Genomic DNA, 19,004 nt, shown 5'->3' on the forward strand with positions numbered 1-19,004 from the left:
AAAAAATTATTGCACTATTTATTCATTATTGATAATGTTTCTCATTCCACATCAATAAATATTTCCTTGACAATTAGTTGCTTTTTTTTCAATGTACTCAAAGGACAATCTCACTGATTCCAATATTGTTTTATCAACAATATGTCAATACTGCAGCATGTTGAATATATTATGATCTAACGAACGTCAAAACATTTAAGCATCTTCTATAATCTACATAACTGTGGATTATGTGATTGAATTGAAAAAAACATAATTTATTCCTAAATAATGTACGACAGTATAATTTTAATAAGTATGCTCAACAGTTCTCTTAAAAAAACGTTAGCTATGTCCCCAATTTTGAGACTAAGTAAAGTTCAATATTTGCAGTATCTAAGAACGGACAGGGAGTCCTGGAGACTAAGATATTCCATAATGACCTGCTAATAATCAAGGTTATTGGTTGAATGCATTAGAAACCTTAAAAAAAAATTACTTGAAGCATAAGAATATCAGTAAAAAATGCTATCATAGTTTTAAATCATAAGAATATAAACTCAGCAAATATATTTAATAAAATATTTTATTAATTAGTTGAGTGTGATGTGCGTACATAGCGTGCAAAATATGTATAAGACAGACATTTTAAAATTATAAATTATAAATTACAAAATCGAATTCATTACTTAGTACCTAAATTAACCTTGTCCTTAGTGTACAACTACAGTGAACTGTAAATAATTCGTTTTTTCTTTAATAAAAATAATTATAACTACAATTATTGTAGCCCTACTGATGAGTAATCGACTCGTAGAACCGTCCTTATGTGCTTCGCAGCGCACTGTACCGCAAACGAATCTAGGATAAAAAAAGACTGATTTTTTTTAAAAATTGAATACAATAAAACTTAAAATTATTTAAATAAGTTAAAATTAAAATTTTAGAATTTAAAAATATTGGTAATAATATAAAAATAATCTTAAAATAATCTTATTATGTAAGCAATAGCTGTTAAATACTCATCCATCGTTCGTAGAATTAAGCCATCACTACACATTTTGTATAATTTTTCTTGCATGTTTTCATAAGTGTTTTTTTTTTTTATTTACTTTAGTTGCCTATTGCAAATTGAGCTGATTTTGTTTCATCAGAAGACAACTCTAACCTCATTTTTTTAAATTAATGTCCAATAGAAGGATGATTGTGGCCTACTAATGTTGAGAAACGATGGTTCCATCCTTCTGTTTGGTTATTGGTTCGATGTGTCCATTCTCAAGGGTAGTTTTATGGACATTCCATATTGATGGTGAATAGAATGGTGGAATATTTTGTAGTCTGATACCATTATTCGAATTACTTTGAACGCTTCTATAAGACCGTGGACATACGTGGTGTCAAAATAATCTACTAAATCGTCTAAATCTATGGCCTCTGATAAAAATGCTAGACTATCTAGTTTTCTACAAAATCCACTAAAATCATTATTAGTTCGATACTCATAGGCGCCACCACGAATCTTGTCGGGGGGGTGCATCGTGCATAGTATACTATGATTTCTAAATAATGTTTAAATTATTTTAGTTAAATATGTAGAAATATTTTTTCAAATTATATGATAATACAAAGTTATTTTTGTTTTTTCGTCGTATACAAAATTTTTAATAGATAATTATGCAAAATAAGCCTTTTCAATATCATAATTTTTTTTTTTTTTTTTTTTAAGGCGGCACACGGCACCCTTATCGATACATATTTTCAACTGCAAGACTGAATTTTTCTATGTGTGTTTTGGGTAAGTTGATAAAAGCCCCCTTTAACACAGATATGATTCCCAATTGTATTTATATTGTTATAGCACAAAAATAAATCCGTGTCTTTTTTTATCCCCTAGCTTTTTTGTCGGTAGCTTTTTTTATCCGATTACCACCGCAAACTAACTGAAACAGGAACGTCTAAACACAGGAATACACCTCATGCATACTGCGCACGCGCGTGATTTATCTTCCTACAATCATTATGTTAATATCACAGATTGTGTGTTGATCACAGACTCCTATACTTCTTACTTCTGTAAGTATAGATGTCTGTGGTGTTAATATGTTATGCTGTTGCCTGTTATCCGGTTATCAATATAATATCAAATCAACACGCGAAAACTATAACGAGTGGCGGCTTCAATGTTGAATGTACTCGGAACGTGTCAATGGCGGCTGTGGTAAAACTATCTCTCACTGAACTTCCTTATAAATCATGTCGAATCTTTTGATTTGGTATAGAGTCACGCGTTTGCTCCGGATATCCTTATAATAATATCTAATTGATATTAAACTAATATTCGTGACCAGGTCAACTATTCCTTTCATACAATTATAATATAGGATTACAATAATTTACCAATTGTTTGAGGTAAAGGATGTTATTCGTGTTATTAATAATATGTAATATTTTCGTTACGATCGCTCGAGTTAGTTATTTTTTTTTTTTTTTTATCTTCGCATTCGTAGTGTTCGTCGCCCTGCAAGACATTTGCTAAATTTACTGTAACGACACAATGCACAAAATGGGTTCCGATGTGCGCAAATTCGCTTCCTACGTTCGCACGCCTGTGTAAGACGGTTAATATTAAATATATTAGATACATATATATGGAACTTTATTTCGCTAGCATCTATAGTCCTCTCTTGAGCACATCGTGAAGTGCGTATAGTCAAGTAATTAAGTGTTCTAAGGTGAAGGGTGATGGTCATCAATTAAGAAAATATATTTAATTACTATATAGAGTTACATATATATATATATAACTGGTAATGGCGTATGCTTGCAGATTTTTATACGACACCGTGTCGCCTCGTAAGAATTATTGGACTGAATAATTTTTGCGTCACACTCACTTGTGGCATATTATGTGACAATTGTTGTCATATACCTACGTTTTAAATTCACTGCAGTTACGCGTCATCGGTCTGAAATGAGTCAAATAGTGTGCAATTCAACTGTATCAGCAAGCACGACATTTTTCCTATTTACCATTTTCATCGGACGATTAATCAATTCAGCCGCCATTGTATACGTATGTCCGGTCGTCCGTATAACAGTATTTACACGCTAAAACTGTCAATTTATCGATTGATAATATTTTCATTAAACCACCTATTTAACTATACAATATAATGCCCTAATATTTATTGTAAACACATTATTATATATTGTTAATCGTTATCATGTTCATTGATGTAAAGTGTTAGTTCAAAATAACCAAAGTATACCACCTATGTAGTAAACACGTAAATACGCAATAGGCAAAATGCATATCTATAAGCAATAAAACACAAATTATAACAATATGGATATTGGCTTATTTGACTTTGGCTAGTAACTTCCAGGATCCGGGTTGGGAATTCAGAATTTTATTTCATAATAAATAATTTAAAAGCTATACAAATATTTTCAACTTTATAATTTATATCAAACTACTATTCTATAGTTCTATACCTAATAGGTGTTAAATAAAAATAAAATTATTTTACCACTATATAAACCTATTCTTGTAGTAGGTAATTGGTCTACTAACTGTATGAATTATTTATATTGTACACCACCATAGAAAGTACCTTATGCATTTTGATTATATAACTTAAATTTAAAAAGAAAATTTAATTTATAACATCGACCTTGCACGAGTACGTATATAATATTTTGTGTACCAATATCAATGAATTTAATAATCACTGTTACTTTTGGTCACATTACGTAAACTAGAAACAAAAAAATGAAATAAATTAATATTTGGAATCTGCAAAACCTGAGAGTTTCGTCAGAATATCAGAGTACCTGCCTGTTGGGAAAAACACCAGAAAATGAAAGGAAGACGATGTAATAATAACAGAGTGCTGTTGAAACCCGACTTATTGTACTTGCTATAATAGTGATGGCGGTTATGGAACGTATAATATTTTTCCTCTGTGAATCTATGTGTACCTACCATATAACTGTTCAAGGTAGTCGAACTGCTTCGCTCACATCAGCACTATATACGTGTTTAAGCAAATGACGTACCAGACACAAAAATAATAGAATAATTAATCTGGTTGAAATTGGTTAAACTGTAAATTTCACTTGAGTTTTTCGATCATATTTCAAACATTATTTTAAAAACTTTGGATATTATTTTAAATTCAATAGTTTCAAAAATAACTGATACAAACTTGAAAGGAAAGTTTCATCTGTGTCGACTTTTCCATTTATAAAGTGCGGAAAACTTTTGAAGCACGTGCATACACAATAGCAATAGTTTACAGACAAAACTAAAAGCTCACTGTAAAAACAATAAAACATTTAATAAAAAATTTATTTTTACGTTGGTACCTACACTCTACATACCATATCCCAGATGGCAATTTTTCCACAAACATCAACCTGACAACCTGATAGATTTAAATGTTTAACAAAAAAAATTCATTTCATTGACGTTATCTACTAAAATTATTATATTTAAGAACAAAACAAATTCAACAAAGAAAAGTTATACGAACACAAATATGATGCAACCTCCCCACCACAAAATTTTTTTTTTTCAAATTGATTTCAGCGACTTGTCTCCTCGTGTTTACCTGCAATACTTATGCTGCGTGATGCAAACAATTTTACCAACCTATATAATAATATAATATAATACTCACAAGACACTTGACGCTTTTTCATGTTACCTATGTATATAGTTTCAATACAATATATTGTTACAAAAACAGTGGCGTTTGTCAGGAATGGTTGTTGGTCTGGTGGTAGGGGTGGGGGGGTAGTCCGGGAAGAACTGTCGTCAATAACTAATTTGCATACACGAGTGACGAGTGATCAGTAATGATGTGCGTCTTATCTCGTCGTGCCGCCCTCGGGTCGCAATCCTCGATAAACGGGTGACGTGTTTCTTTGGACCAGAAAATATGATAATGTCCCTAATACCCATGTATGATAGGACGTACCTAATGCAATAATTACAAGACTCGTTTCAACGGAATGTCGTCGTTCCGCTCAAGACTTAACGGGCCAATACTCTAGGACGGCGACGTGAAAGCGGTTATTGATCGAGAACCGTTTATAATCAGCGTCGTGGATGCCGAAAAAATGACATCTGCCGATAATTAGCACGAACTATGTTGTGGATTTATCTATATAATAAAATATTTGAGAAATTTTATTATTTGAATTATTATGATCGAAATTTTATAAAAATTATAAACAGCGGGCTTGTGTGAAATAGCCATTCACTAATGTTCCACAATGATGGAACATTTTAAACAATAAAATTAAACTATTATAAACACATGGTTGAGTGTATTTTGTGAACATGAAAAAAAGTACCACCACAGCAATCTATCCCCCTCCACCAAGTATATTTTAAAACCATTATGTGCAACTCTTAAAAATTAAACAATATAGTTTACTGTTTTTGAGTTTGTGATGTTAGTGATTATATGCATTAAGTAACCTAATTTCTATTTCCCACTTTCCCAGATTTGAATGCTCCGAAAACGTCAAAATTAAAAATGTATTTATAATTATCGGTGATTAAATAAGCAGAAATATGATGACTTATGAAAAACATTTTATAATTATTTGTTTTTGAGAAAGGTACACTACAGTCATACATAATATACACAGTACCTAGAGGTAGCTATTGTTATGTTGACACATAGTTTTGTTAATTATACGTTAGACGTGAATAGTAAAAGTTGGTGGCTATTGTGTCAAACTTGAATGTAAAAATAAAATGTGTTTACGTGACGTAATGCATAATAATACGTATTTTAATTATTAAATTAGATCGTGTTTCTTTTTCGTATTTCTTGAAAAATGAAAAGTAATAATTGTATTATTAAAAACAAAATAAAATTGATGCTGAATATGCATCAAGAGGATAATAATATTTGAGAAGTGTCCCCGATAGCCGATGATAGGGACATCCCGGCCTTACGTGATTATATTATTTAATATTGTATATTATGATATATGAATGTATAAATAATATTTACATGGTATAAATAGCATATAAGTAGATAGTAACGTATGACGTATGCGTGGGTATACTTGACACTCATTGCCCATTGGTATATCCCAGTGTAGCTATGTATAATAATACACATATTTACCGGATATCCGGGGACAGTCACGGTCTGTATGGACGCCGATTCAAAGTCAACTCGGAATACAAACTCTTCCTGTCTTCGTAGAATAGCTGTAAATTCAATACAGTGAAAATTCTTTATTTACGAATCTTGTTACAACGAAAAACTCTATACTACGCAAATAACATTAAGTTAACTCATAATGGTTGGTTTGATTTAAAACCTATTAATTACTCTCTATTACGAAAACTCTCAATAACGAAAGAAATCACATGATCCCTTCAAATTCGTTATAGAGAGTTTTCACTGTATTTCGTTCATTATGGTTTATAAATAATATAAATTATTTCGTTCACAAGTTCTGGATTTGTTGTTTATACTGATATTAAAGCATATAGGTACATTTTCTATGGTGCCGTTAGTGAACAGCTTCATCCACAAATTATTTGTTTCAAAAATTAATTTAAATACTTAATTCCTATAGTTATAATTTTTCTTAATTCTTAAAATTAACGAATTTGATTTATGCAATAATATAGGTACGAAATTATAGAATCTACCTATTTGCAGAATTACGATATTGATGTATATTATGTATATTAACTTTTAAAAGTTAAAACGATAGAACTTATTGGATTGATGTAGGTAATTATGAACGGGTTTACTAGGTGTCATCTGAAAAGAATTTTTAGTTCTATCGAATGTGCAAATATTTGTCACGCATAAGATATGAACACACAATATCTAAAATAATATAACTGCGCAGCTTAGTACTTATCTCTATGCATGTATAAAGAGAATTTTGATTAAGAAATCAATAGTAACGAAGTTAATTGTAAGATCCCTCCATGGCATTTCCGTATTCGCTAAAATTTAATTATTATACGATGACGTTGTATTTTATTTTATAAACTAAGTTTCTATCTTTATTGTGTTAGTTTGTATAGATAAATAATAATAAAAATGTAAGTTTATAATCAATAACTATTGATTATTATCAATGGTATAATTGTATTTAGTCATTTAGGAATATTCATTGGAAACACACGACCTTTTTTTTGTTCGTCAAACTATCCAGAAATATTCTATTGTACTAGTCAATATTAATATATTATCTACGTATGTTGCATTTAAATTAATTAAAACTTTATTTCTATCGGTGTGTTACACATTTTTCACAATAACTGTAAAACTGATATCACTGTTTATCGAATGTTAATACTCTGTATTATATTATACATAGTTCTATAAAAACTTCGAATTGGCTTCTTTTTCTCTGGCAAATTTTGTTCATAAATCGATATGGAGGCATGGTGGGTTATTCTAAGTCATTTTTCAACTTATTATATTGCCTGTCGATCAGTTTGAGACCTTTATGAAAGTTGAGTTTGCATTTTGGTACGTCTTCCAAAAACAAAATCTTGCGACTGTATTATAATTATGTGTTTTTGAAATCTAAGGTTTCTCCAAGAAAATCTTAAGAGAACTGGAAATGTTTTATTAATTTTACAAACCTTAGCTGTCGAAGTCCAACATTGTTTTAATTTTTAACTACCAAATTATTATAATTCTAGTGCTATTAAAAAAAATCCTTTAACAATCGTCGTGTGATTTTATGTAATCCGATTATTATAATTAATCCCCTATATATGTTATTATTCTAAGTGTAAGTGTAACACAGGAACCTTTTAAGATTAGATAAACTTTATAAAAACTCATAAAATTGTAGGATTGAAATATTGAATCGTAATTAAAAATGTATAGTATTAGTAAATATAACGAATTGATTATAAGAAATAAGTTATACCTAATTATCGTGTTTTTTTTAAACTAGTAGCTCAATCAGTTAATCAGAAGATCAATGACAATCAGAAGCGACTATTAATGGTGTTTTTAAAAGAAGTAGATTAAACTGGGCTGGACATGTTTGGAGATCAGTAAAAATAATTGGACAAGTTATAGAATGGAAACCAAACACAAAGAGGCCTAGAGGACGTCCCAGACAAAGATGGAAAGATAGAGTGAACAAGGACGTAGAAAAACTAGGAATTGAAAATGAAGTAAAACTGATAAAAGAAGACAATCAATGGTGACAAGTGGTTGTTGTGGCAATGGGCCTGGATGGCCTATAAAACGCCAAAGAAGAAGATATAATATCGTAAAAATGCCAACGTTTGAACACAGATAATGTTCTTATCACAAGTTTAGCTGATTAATAGGTAAATTCATTCTTATATTTTATATAGCTATAAAAACATAAGTTTGGTTCAGCCGAATTAAAATTTATTATGTCGCGCCTCGCGCGTGGTTTAGAAATAAGGATAATGAAAAAACAAAATATAGTGCGCTTACATATTTATAAGTCTTAATAAAATATTTTCACAGTAAATTCGTTGTACCTATAATTGATTAGAGGTTATTTTGATTTTAATTTTAGATTTAGAACTATTTTCTTATGACTTCTTATTTGGTGTTGTAATTTATGTATATTATATCACGCTGTAATATATATTAAAGTAGGTATACTACACTTGAAATTCATTTCGAAACATACCATAGTTAAAATAGTAATAATATATCAGTAAAATGTAACTTACAAATCTTGATATTGAATACAAGATATGTATAGTAAAGGTAAGCAGGTAATCTAATCGAAGATTTTGAGGAACTTTGAATTTAACATACGTTTATTTTTGTGATCCTATGAAAACCCAAATTAAGATAATTTTGAGCCCGGAACTATATTATAGGAAACGTAGGAACTACCTGCAAGGCACCCACTATATTTTTCGACATCCGTATCCGTTGATGGTCCATCTGGGTCCATGGTACCTCCCCCCCTCCCCATCCGGGTTTTATGATTATTTTTATTTTATTTATTGATTAAAATGCATTCTGTTTATCAAGACACTTTTAAATTGTACTGTTCGATATTATATACTTTTTGAAGAGCATGCATTCTTGTTGACTATTTTCAGTACCTCAATTATCAACTAATCGTACTAGTAGTTCAGCGCTTATCTTGTATCGAACTACTTAATCAACTATCAAGTATCCGGTGTATCAGTGTATTATTTGCAGTGATGGCGACATGTCGTCGAATGGAATTAAAACTGGCGGTTTAAATAGTTTGATTAACTCAACTTATCCTTTAAACAACTGTCAAACTAATATTATACCTAGCCAATTTAATGACATTCTTATGTTTAATAAATTATAAAATAATAGCAAGAAACATTCAGACGCTGTATTCTATATTATATAAATATAAATATATATCATAAAAATATAAAATAATCCTATTTAAGAATATAACTGTCAATCTCAATTTTTTGTATAGATTACAAGTGTATCACTTATTATTAAATTTTCATCTAACTGCATTGACCATGCTTCAAGAAATCAATTTTAAAGTTCTAACTCATCAAGCACTCCTCCAAATTTTATTCCATTCTTCTCGTTAAACTCGCCTCATCCCTATCGTTTTATGATTTTTAATCCTTAAAATATTTTTTAACTAGCTCTTTACCATTACTATTTATTCTTCTATTTACTACTAAGGTATATGTAAATATCAAATATATATAATTACACATTCACACTTAGTTTTTGGACCTTACCCAGTATTATGTAATAAAATAAAATATAAGCTGACAGACCGTCCGTCTTCGCGAGAATCGTTTTTCGTATGTATAACGATTTATCAATTTATCATTAAATCCAAATTGAATACTTACATTACAATAGTCAATGACTTACTCAATGATATCTACTCTGAGTAATGGACACCTTTTGTAGTTCTGTACAGTACGCCGCGGTTGCCTACTTTCTCCCTTTTTTTATTCTACTATATAGCTCACTCGATTAATTGACTCTGTGTTTAAATCTCTTTTTCTGACATCCTGTCTACGACAGGAACATTTTTTTGAAATATTAGCAAGCTAAAATGCCCTCTTTTTATTCTTCCTCGCCATACTCAATGTCAAGAGTCACTGTATTGAGTGTATTGTATATTATCCAACCCTATAATCCACCTAAATACGGTATTCTGCATTTCTGCTTCGTCGACTCACCAATGCCATCTCATTCTTATACTTACGGCTCGATAATCATTTACTCCTTTTCTATTCTTATTTACTTTCCCTCGACGCATTCCCTTTAAAAACGCTCCAATTTTTTAGTTGAGAAAACTATACGCAACCTCAAGCATGTCTTGATCAACTTTCGTTGCCTTTCTGATTCTATATACTATATATCTTCTTAATTTTATAATTTCTCCGCTCCTTTGGGTGCTAGTGTACTACTCACCTAACCATTTATACTACCAACTACATTTTCCATACTTCCCTAGTTCTCTGTCACATTACTATATTACGTCATTAATCTATTAATCTATTTATATATAAATAATAATCTAATTATTAATTAATTTAAACTTATATTGAATAGACACTTTTCCAATTTAAATCAATATCTAAGCGCTTGCAACAATTTCACTTTATTTTCTCTTTGTTATGTTTGCCTAAATACCTACTCTTTCAATTACAGTCCGTTAACGGTATAATTAACTCAATAAATTCAATTCCAAAATTATACTAATTACACAAATATATATTTTTTCAAATCATTACATTGGAGTTTACTTCAAGACCTGTCAATAACCTCTAAAATTTAAATGATATATCTCAAGAATATTAACATTCGTATGATTTTCGACCGAACATCGTAGTAGTTTGGCTAAATCGTTAATTAATTCCGAAAGTCCCATTCAATATTTTCCTCCTTTTTTTTTTTTTAAATCACATTTTTTACCAACTTAATCTGAGTAATATCGCATAAAAAAATGCAACAAAATAAATACATCCTGTATTATAGTATTCATAACTTGAGTTCATTATAATTAGTTTTAAACCACATACATTTTCACATATAAAATACATAAGACACATAACTACTACAATATTGTATAATACGTTCTCATGATATTTTCTATATTAAAAATTAGAATATTGTAATTTCAGTATAATAAAATATAATATAATAATGAAAATAGTGAATACATTTTATATGATTGAATAAGCGCATTATTTTTTGAATAAAGTAGGCTTTTATTGGAGTTTGGAGACTCTATTACCTATTCAATATCAAGAAATTAACTTTAAGTGGTTAAATTTAACGATTTAAGAAAGAAAAATTATATTTTTAAATTAATTTTGTTGTGCTTGCTATATATTGCAATATTGTAGCAGGCACCTACCAAAGTTATTGGGTCGTCGTTAGATAATAGCGTTTTGAAATCAAAATCGTGTAAAACGCATTGCGTTTCATAATACGGAAGAAAATTAAAAAATGTGTAAAATGTTACGCTTACTAAAAAGTGTATACTTATAACTAGGTGCCTACTATAATATAATGCATTACAATTTTATTCAATCCTACATAACTGGGTATAATAGAAAAAAAAACTTTCTCGTGAAAAAACACTACCATGGACAATATAATATTTATTTTTGCATTTACATCGTAGGTACCTACGAGGAATATAGTATTATGAAAAATCTATGTTTTTTTTTCGATACACTAATTTAAACACAAACTATAACAATAGGCCGACGTCCTACATACATACAGTAGTTTAACGGTAATTTGACAGATCACAATATGACCTTTCATTCAACATTTATAAACATATGCAACTATAGGATGTGCCTAGAGATACATTTTTTTTACCGTCAAATATTATTATATAGGTAAGTACTAATTCAAGTCATTAATATTTTATAAAACGTTATGTCGTTATGTTCAACATAGTGACATAATTATGAATGCCGGAAAAAAAGTCCCTGGTAAAAAAAGTCCCCGGAAAAAAGTCCCTGTTAATAAAATCATACGAAAAACATGATTGTACGTAATTATTAATTTTATTTGTAAAATAACGCAGTATATTTGACAACAATGTTTAGGTATTATGAGTAAATTTCAAAAACGAGTAGTTGATATATATATATATATATTAATAATAATATATTAATAATATATTAGTATATTACCTGGGTAATTTACGAAATAAACGTAATATAAATAATATTTTCACTTTATCTAATAGGTATGGGTAGTGATGAATAGTGTACCTACACCTTACTTATCTATCTATTTTACGAGCCTGTACGAACGTAATTTAAGTATTCGGTTTCGTCGACTTCCTCCTCAATACCCTCCTCCGACGTGGAATGTGCACCAAAGTACCTTACTGGATAGTAGTAGAACCAACAACGTGTGTAAAGGTTGGAATAATAGGTTTAATCATTTGGTTGGGCATAAAAACCCATCGATTTGGAAATTATTGAAAAATATGAAAAACGAAGTGGGGGCTGATAACGTCAAATTAACATTTAGTGAAATAGGGCAATTAACTTATATAAGCGACCACATAAAGGCCATATAATTCAAACTCGATAAAAAAATGTATACGAACAATTTACTAGGGTAGAATTGAGCGTTGATATCTTCTTGGCAAATATAGGACATAATATAAGAATTAAATCTGATTAAATTTGTAATAAGTGTATTTTTTTTCTTTTACTTGTAAAAATATAACTATACATATATATCTGTAATAGATAATTTTTTTAAAATTGTTGTAACTTGTAAAATATACCTATATACCTGTAACATATAATTATTAAATGTTGTAATAAATGTAATAATTACGTACAATCATGTTTTTTCGTATGATTTTATTGACGGGGATTTTTTTTCCGGGAACTTTTTTTCCGTTTACCATAATTATATATACCTAATGTAACTATTATAACATGCAGCGAGTAATAACTTAACTATAAGGTATGTAAACAAATACGTTTAGTTGTACCGCTACACCAGCAATAAAAAAACCAATATTAAGCAAATGTTTTTGATTTTTGATTTAAATAATCATTTTTAGTTTAATATTTAAAGCTATGTTTCATATAAATTTAATGATCAATAAATAATAATAATAATAAATCATTGTTGATGAAAATAATTTTAATTGTATTTTTTGCTATTGAAACAATTCATATTTAATTGTGAAACTTTTTTAGCGGAATCGTATTAATTTAAAAATTGGAAATTATAAATATAAACATAATATTTGCGAATAACATGAAAAAAAATATTAACTACCACATTGATTGTCTTATGTTCTAATGTTCTATTGTTTTCTTTGGTTATAGACAGTTATAGTTTGTTAGTTACTAACTAAAAGCATAAATGACTGGGTAATAATAATAAACATAATATGTCTAATCGCGAATCTCCATACATTGGTAAAACTCAAATCATCAGTCAATAAACTAAAATTAAAATGTTTGAATAAGTCATAAAAATAAAATGTTTAATTGAGACAATATTTTACACACTACGAAAACCAAATTAATAAATAATAGGTAATTAAACATTACCAATATGTTGTTATAATTTAGCGAAAGTACATATCGATCGTCAACATTTTTATGATTATTACGAATAACGATAACAAATAGGTCAACGTGTAATTTACTGTCTTGCATTTTTGATCCGATATTAAACTCATAAAATAATTAATTTTGGACGGTTTAATTACAGTAAGTTAATCAGGCTACTCAAATAAATCGTATCACTAAAATATAAAGGAACACAGTAAACGTACTTAACAGAAATGTTATAATATGTTTCAATGTTTATACGTGACTATGCGAGTTAATCCCACATTATTTCATCATACATAATTAAGTCGGGACCATCGGTATCATCGGGAGATATACATACGTACAACAATAATTACCATATTGTAAAACACTGTGCACTATGTAGGTTTGATTTCAATAGGCACATTAGTAATCAACCAACAATCTTAAGACGATGTCCTAGTGTCCTACCCTATAAGGTATCTAGTACCAACCTATATGTGATGTCTCCGTCTTATATACAGCTGTAATGCATAACTTATCACACTATACTTTACTATCAAACTTAAAAGTAACAACATTTACTGCGTGTTTTCTCGTTGATTTTTACGATGCACTAATTTTCAAGCGAAATATTATAATTCTATTACATTATATCAAGACACCCGAACGACTCATCTATTAAAGAGCATTAATTTATAATTGTTAACTTACTAGTTACTACTACGAAACAGCTCTCAAGTTGAATAAATCTAATAGATTTGAATTATTCACCAAATGTCCCATACTTCTATCTTATTTTTATTTCTAATAAATTCAGCATTCGTTGAACTTTTTTATCGCCGTTTTATTTTCACGTGGTAAAGGTCATTGTCTCTATCAGCTGCTGATATTGCACAATATTATGATGTCCATCTCACGTTGTTTACAATATTGACAATTGGATATGATAAATTTCTATTAAACAATTTAAGATCAATTAATATGAATTATATTATAATATGTGCCTATATAATGTAATGTATGTAGAACAAAAACAAATACATAATCATATAGTTCTCACTTATTTATCGAATTGAAAACTTATTTCTTACAATTATTTTATTTTTAGATTATACATATAAGTAGGGAATGAATTTGTATGTAATAAAAATGTAAAATTTTGTAAATATTTATGTAGTTATTTTTAATAATTTGAAATATTTAAAATCATTATTTAATAATAATAATGATGGCGTTACGTTTTTTTTTTTTTTTTAGTGGGTCTTACGAAACGCGCTAATTTTAAATCAGATTATCATTATTTACATTCAATAAAATCAAGTGTTTGCATAAAAATTCACGCCCTTCCATTATAAGTATAGGTACCTAACTGATTTTAAAAACTTTTAAATATTTGTCAATTTTGCTTATTAAAATACATAATAATTAGTCGTTTTCCCTGATTTTGTATCCAATGAGATGATAAATTGGTTAAAATATGTTTTCATTTTTATATATTTATTTTTTAAATTTATTATCTAATAAATAATAATTCACTGATGGTAATCAAAAGTTTGCCTTTCCCTCAAACAAATTATTCATTAATCTGTTTAACATTATTTGGCATTGAAATCACTTTAAAAAAAACCTTTTTATTTATATTGTGCTATTGAAAGATCCTAACATAAATTGACTATTAAAGAAGACATTTCAAATTTGAAAAAAAAAACTAAGGAAACAAAGATATAAATATAGATTACATTAAACAGAACTGAACGATTAAATCTAAAAATACAGAAATTGTAATGTGCTATTATAAGAATGTATAGAAATTCTAAGAAATTCTAATAACGCAAGTAATTGTTACTAAAAAAAATGAATTTTTTTTTTAAAATTATTATAAGTAGCCCAACTAAGTAATTAATACTATTATTACTTGTTATAATTATTATCAGTATTTCTTTACGTTACATAGTATAATATATACTTACTAATTAATAATATTTATTTATTATTTAATTTGTACAATACCTATGACCACTGACTAAAATAAATACATAGGTACAAGATAATTAATTATCATCGATATAGGATAGATATTGCATATATAAAATACACAACTTATAGAGTAATGAAAATTAAAAAATTTAAGATTATATACTAACTTAAAACAAATCATACATTTTCATAAACTTAACGTATCATCTGAATAAAATTATAAGCTAATTCGTTTTTCTAGCAGTACATATTTGATCGTAGTCTTGTAGAGTTGATATGTGAGATCTACGAAACTGAAGAATAGTATTTTAAAATTTAACAGAAACAGAAGTGCCTGAGAGTTAATAATGCTACATCAACAGGACGCCCAGAAAGGTTAAATTAGTTACATGTCTAATATCAACCTATAGTAAGTACTTAAACCTAATAAATCAATTACGACAGAATAACAAATTATTAGAAAAACTATCGATATTTAATGAAAATACCTCATAAGTGAAAAACGTGCTTTGAACAGGCTCAAAAACAGGACTACTACCTACTGTCACATATGTATATTAGTTACGGATCCCAAACAACTCCATACTAAAAATAAATATTGACCTCATAAAGGCAAAATAATATTTAAAAAATTCATTTGTTTCACTAATTTAAATTCACTTTATATTCTTTCTATATGAACCATTTTTAATGTTTCATGAAACGTTTAATTAAAAATTAACTTGTCCTTTCGTATTAATCTTGGATAGGAGGTAGATAACTAATAATTTTTTTCAACGCATTTTTCTATTGGGCCACCTGTTACAGAGCTGAACAGTAAGATTAATTGTAAAAATAATAAAAACTATGAAATAAAATCGAAAGAATGAAGAAGCTTGAAAACATAAAGCCTATATACCTACCTAAATCTATAATATCACCACCCACTTGTAATAAAGAATTATCACTAATATATTAAAGCGTGTACAAGATCCGTAGAAACACATTAATTCATTATGAATACCTTAATGTATTAATATACTTATCCATTCAAATGTATGCTTAATTATTAATTAGATGTATTTACCCGCCTTATAAATGATATATTATGTATACTGACAGTATACAGTGATTTTCAATCAGGAGGAAGAAGAATTTATGAACTACACGGTCATCATGGAGGGGAAAATTAGTGAAGAGAGTACCAGATTTATTAGCATTAATAGTCAAATTATCAAAAAACAGCTAATAAATTAGGAAAAAAAATTGATCGACAAAAAAACGATTCTTTCAATGCTTATATTTTAAACGAACTATTTATTATTTTATAATAATAGTCGTTTCTTATTTTTATTTTTTTTTTGAACTGTACCTATAGAAATGATGTGTTGAGTTTAAAATATAAGCGAGAACCTGATTATTGATGGGAAAAAAGGATCGTGAAATACAAAAGGTAATGAATATAATAATAATATATCAATACACATAGATATTGAGTTTATCAATTTAAGACAATATTTTTCAAGATTTTAGAATAAAATGTGGATGCTAAATTTGCCTTAATATTTTAAAACCATTTTCTAGAATCTGATATGCATTACTTATTAAGTTGAAATATTGAAAGGTTAATTTTAGTTTAATAATAGCAATGGAAATATTAAATAGTGGGATTATAATTATATACCTGGCACAAAGTTGTGATGCCAACTCCACGCACGTCTGGTGAATCTATTTCTTTTTGAGCAATTGATCCTCTCCTCGTTGGCCACCGGTATCGGATGTGAAAGTCGTCGCCACAGCTGATATCTTTCATTATAATATGTCTGTATCATTACTCAGAAATAAGAGCTGTAATTAAGTTGTACAGCCAGAGAAAATGAACGTAAAATATCGTACGCAAAACCAACGTGGTAACATTAGTAACATCGCAATTTAGTCGTCAACACGGTAAAAGGATACCTGCGTAGTGTGATGCAAATATTATGATATTATCACGTTATTACTTGTTTCATACATACGTTGGAATAATGCGTATGACGCAAACTGATGATGTGTTTACTGTTTACAAATGGAGACGTCATAATATACGGTATACCTAGTGCATTATTTAAATTGTTCAATATTTAGGTGTCTATAATTTTTATTTCACTTATATAGGAACTTGCAGGTGATATCGTGAGTAGTTAATATGCTTTGTAGTTCGTATAATAGGTTAATGTCTACTGTGCGTTATGAAGTGAATCTCATGAGTTCTGACTACAAATCAAAATTACAAAATGTCTACTTGTTTATATCTCATCGTCATCATCCGTTCCAACTTGCACGGAACTAATTAAATAGATTAATGATTTTAATTTATTCGGCGGTAGAACTAGAAAGATATATACTAATATACTTAACTGTCTATAAACAATGAGTTATAAAAAAAATCAAGATTTATTTATATCATATACCGCATTTTCAAATATTACTTAAATTAATTTTATTTTGTATACGTTAGGAAGTTACAACAACCCATGTTGTATTCTTGCTGTTGGTTTTTTAATAACATTATAATTTATATGTATATACGTATTATAGTAGGTATGCTGTACACTTACTTAAGTTTATTATGGTATACAGCGGAAGTCATAGTGGAACTGAATAACCTAGTAATTTATTTCATTAATGATTCTTTATAAATAGTAATTCAATTTGTAGGTTTTCTGCAAAGCTGGTAAGTTAGTAATTTTGTATATATATATATATATATATGTTATGTAATTTTATATTATGTATGTGTTACGGGCAAAGTATATACAATTTGGGCATTTCATACATTGTCCGGACATTTTATACAATGCCCTTCGTATATTGGGTAATATAGGTATTTTATTAAGTTGAGCCGAATTGGTTCCCGTTTAATTACGTAAATTTTCCTTCTCCATTTTACAGGTTTAGGACTGTCAACTTAAAAGTAAGCTTGGTTAAAAATGTGCGTAATGAAGGTTATAAAAATAATGATATAATGTATACAATTTTAAATCGTAGATTTGGAAGTCAACTATAGTCATCACTAGGTGTAGGTACAAAACACAAATAATAAAATATAACAAATACAATTATTTAAAATCATTGATTTGCAAATTTGAAGCAAATACTTTCTTTAAGTATTCAATTCGCGTAAGCTTCTCATTTATGTACTCAGTCATACAATTTTCCAAGTATTTGTTATTTTTTTCTTGTTTGCTAATAAGTTTCTTACTATTATTACTTCGAAATTTAATATAATTTAATGTCTGAATGCTGTTTAAAGTCTTCATAAAATAAAATATACTAAGATGGGCATTTGTAAATTCTTTATTCAGCTTTGAATAGAACGATTCGCAAAAATTTGTAGTCCTATCAATATTTTTGTCAAATCTAGCCCAAATTTTCGGTGGAAAGATGCTGTCTATCATTATGTATGTACCATGAGCATAGTCAAAGAAGTTATCCAATTTTGGGCAACAAGGTTTTATGGTCATCAAATCAT

General features: G+C 28.4%; 1 long non-coding RNA gene across 2 annotated transcripts; it reads right to left on the minus strand.

The window, feature by feature from the left end:
• Nucleotides 1-5,808: 5,808 nt before the first annotated feature.
• LOC149058870 (uncharacterized) lies at nt 5,809-17,438 on the minus strand. Of its 2 annotated transcripts, none has more exons than XR_016190546.1 (2): nt 17,175-17,438; nt 5,809-6,214 (listed from the first exon to the last, which is right to left on the minus strand). It is a non-coding gene; the product is annotated as an uncharacterized LOC149058870 (long non-coding RNA). The 2 variants fall into 2 exon arrangements; XR_016190547.1 differs by lacking the exon at nt 5,809-6,214 and adding an exon at nt 14,255-14,488.
• Nucleotides 17,439-19,004: the final 1,566 nt, after the last annotated feature.

Source organism: Diuraphis noxia, unplaced genomic scaffold (assembly GCF_037042655.1).
Source record: "Diuraphis noxia isolate RWA-SAM2 unplaced genomic scaffold, SU_Dnox_SAM2 contig0002, whole genome shotgun sequence".
Taxonomy (NCBI): domain Eukaryota; kingdom Metazoa; phylum Arthropoda; class Insecta; order Hemiptera; family Aphididae; genus Diuraphis; species Diuraphis noxia.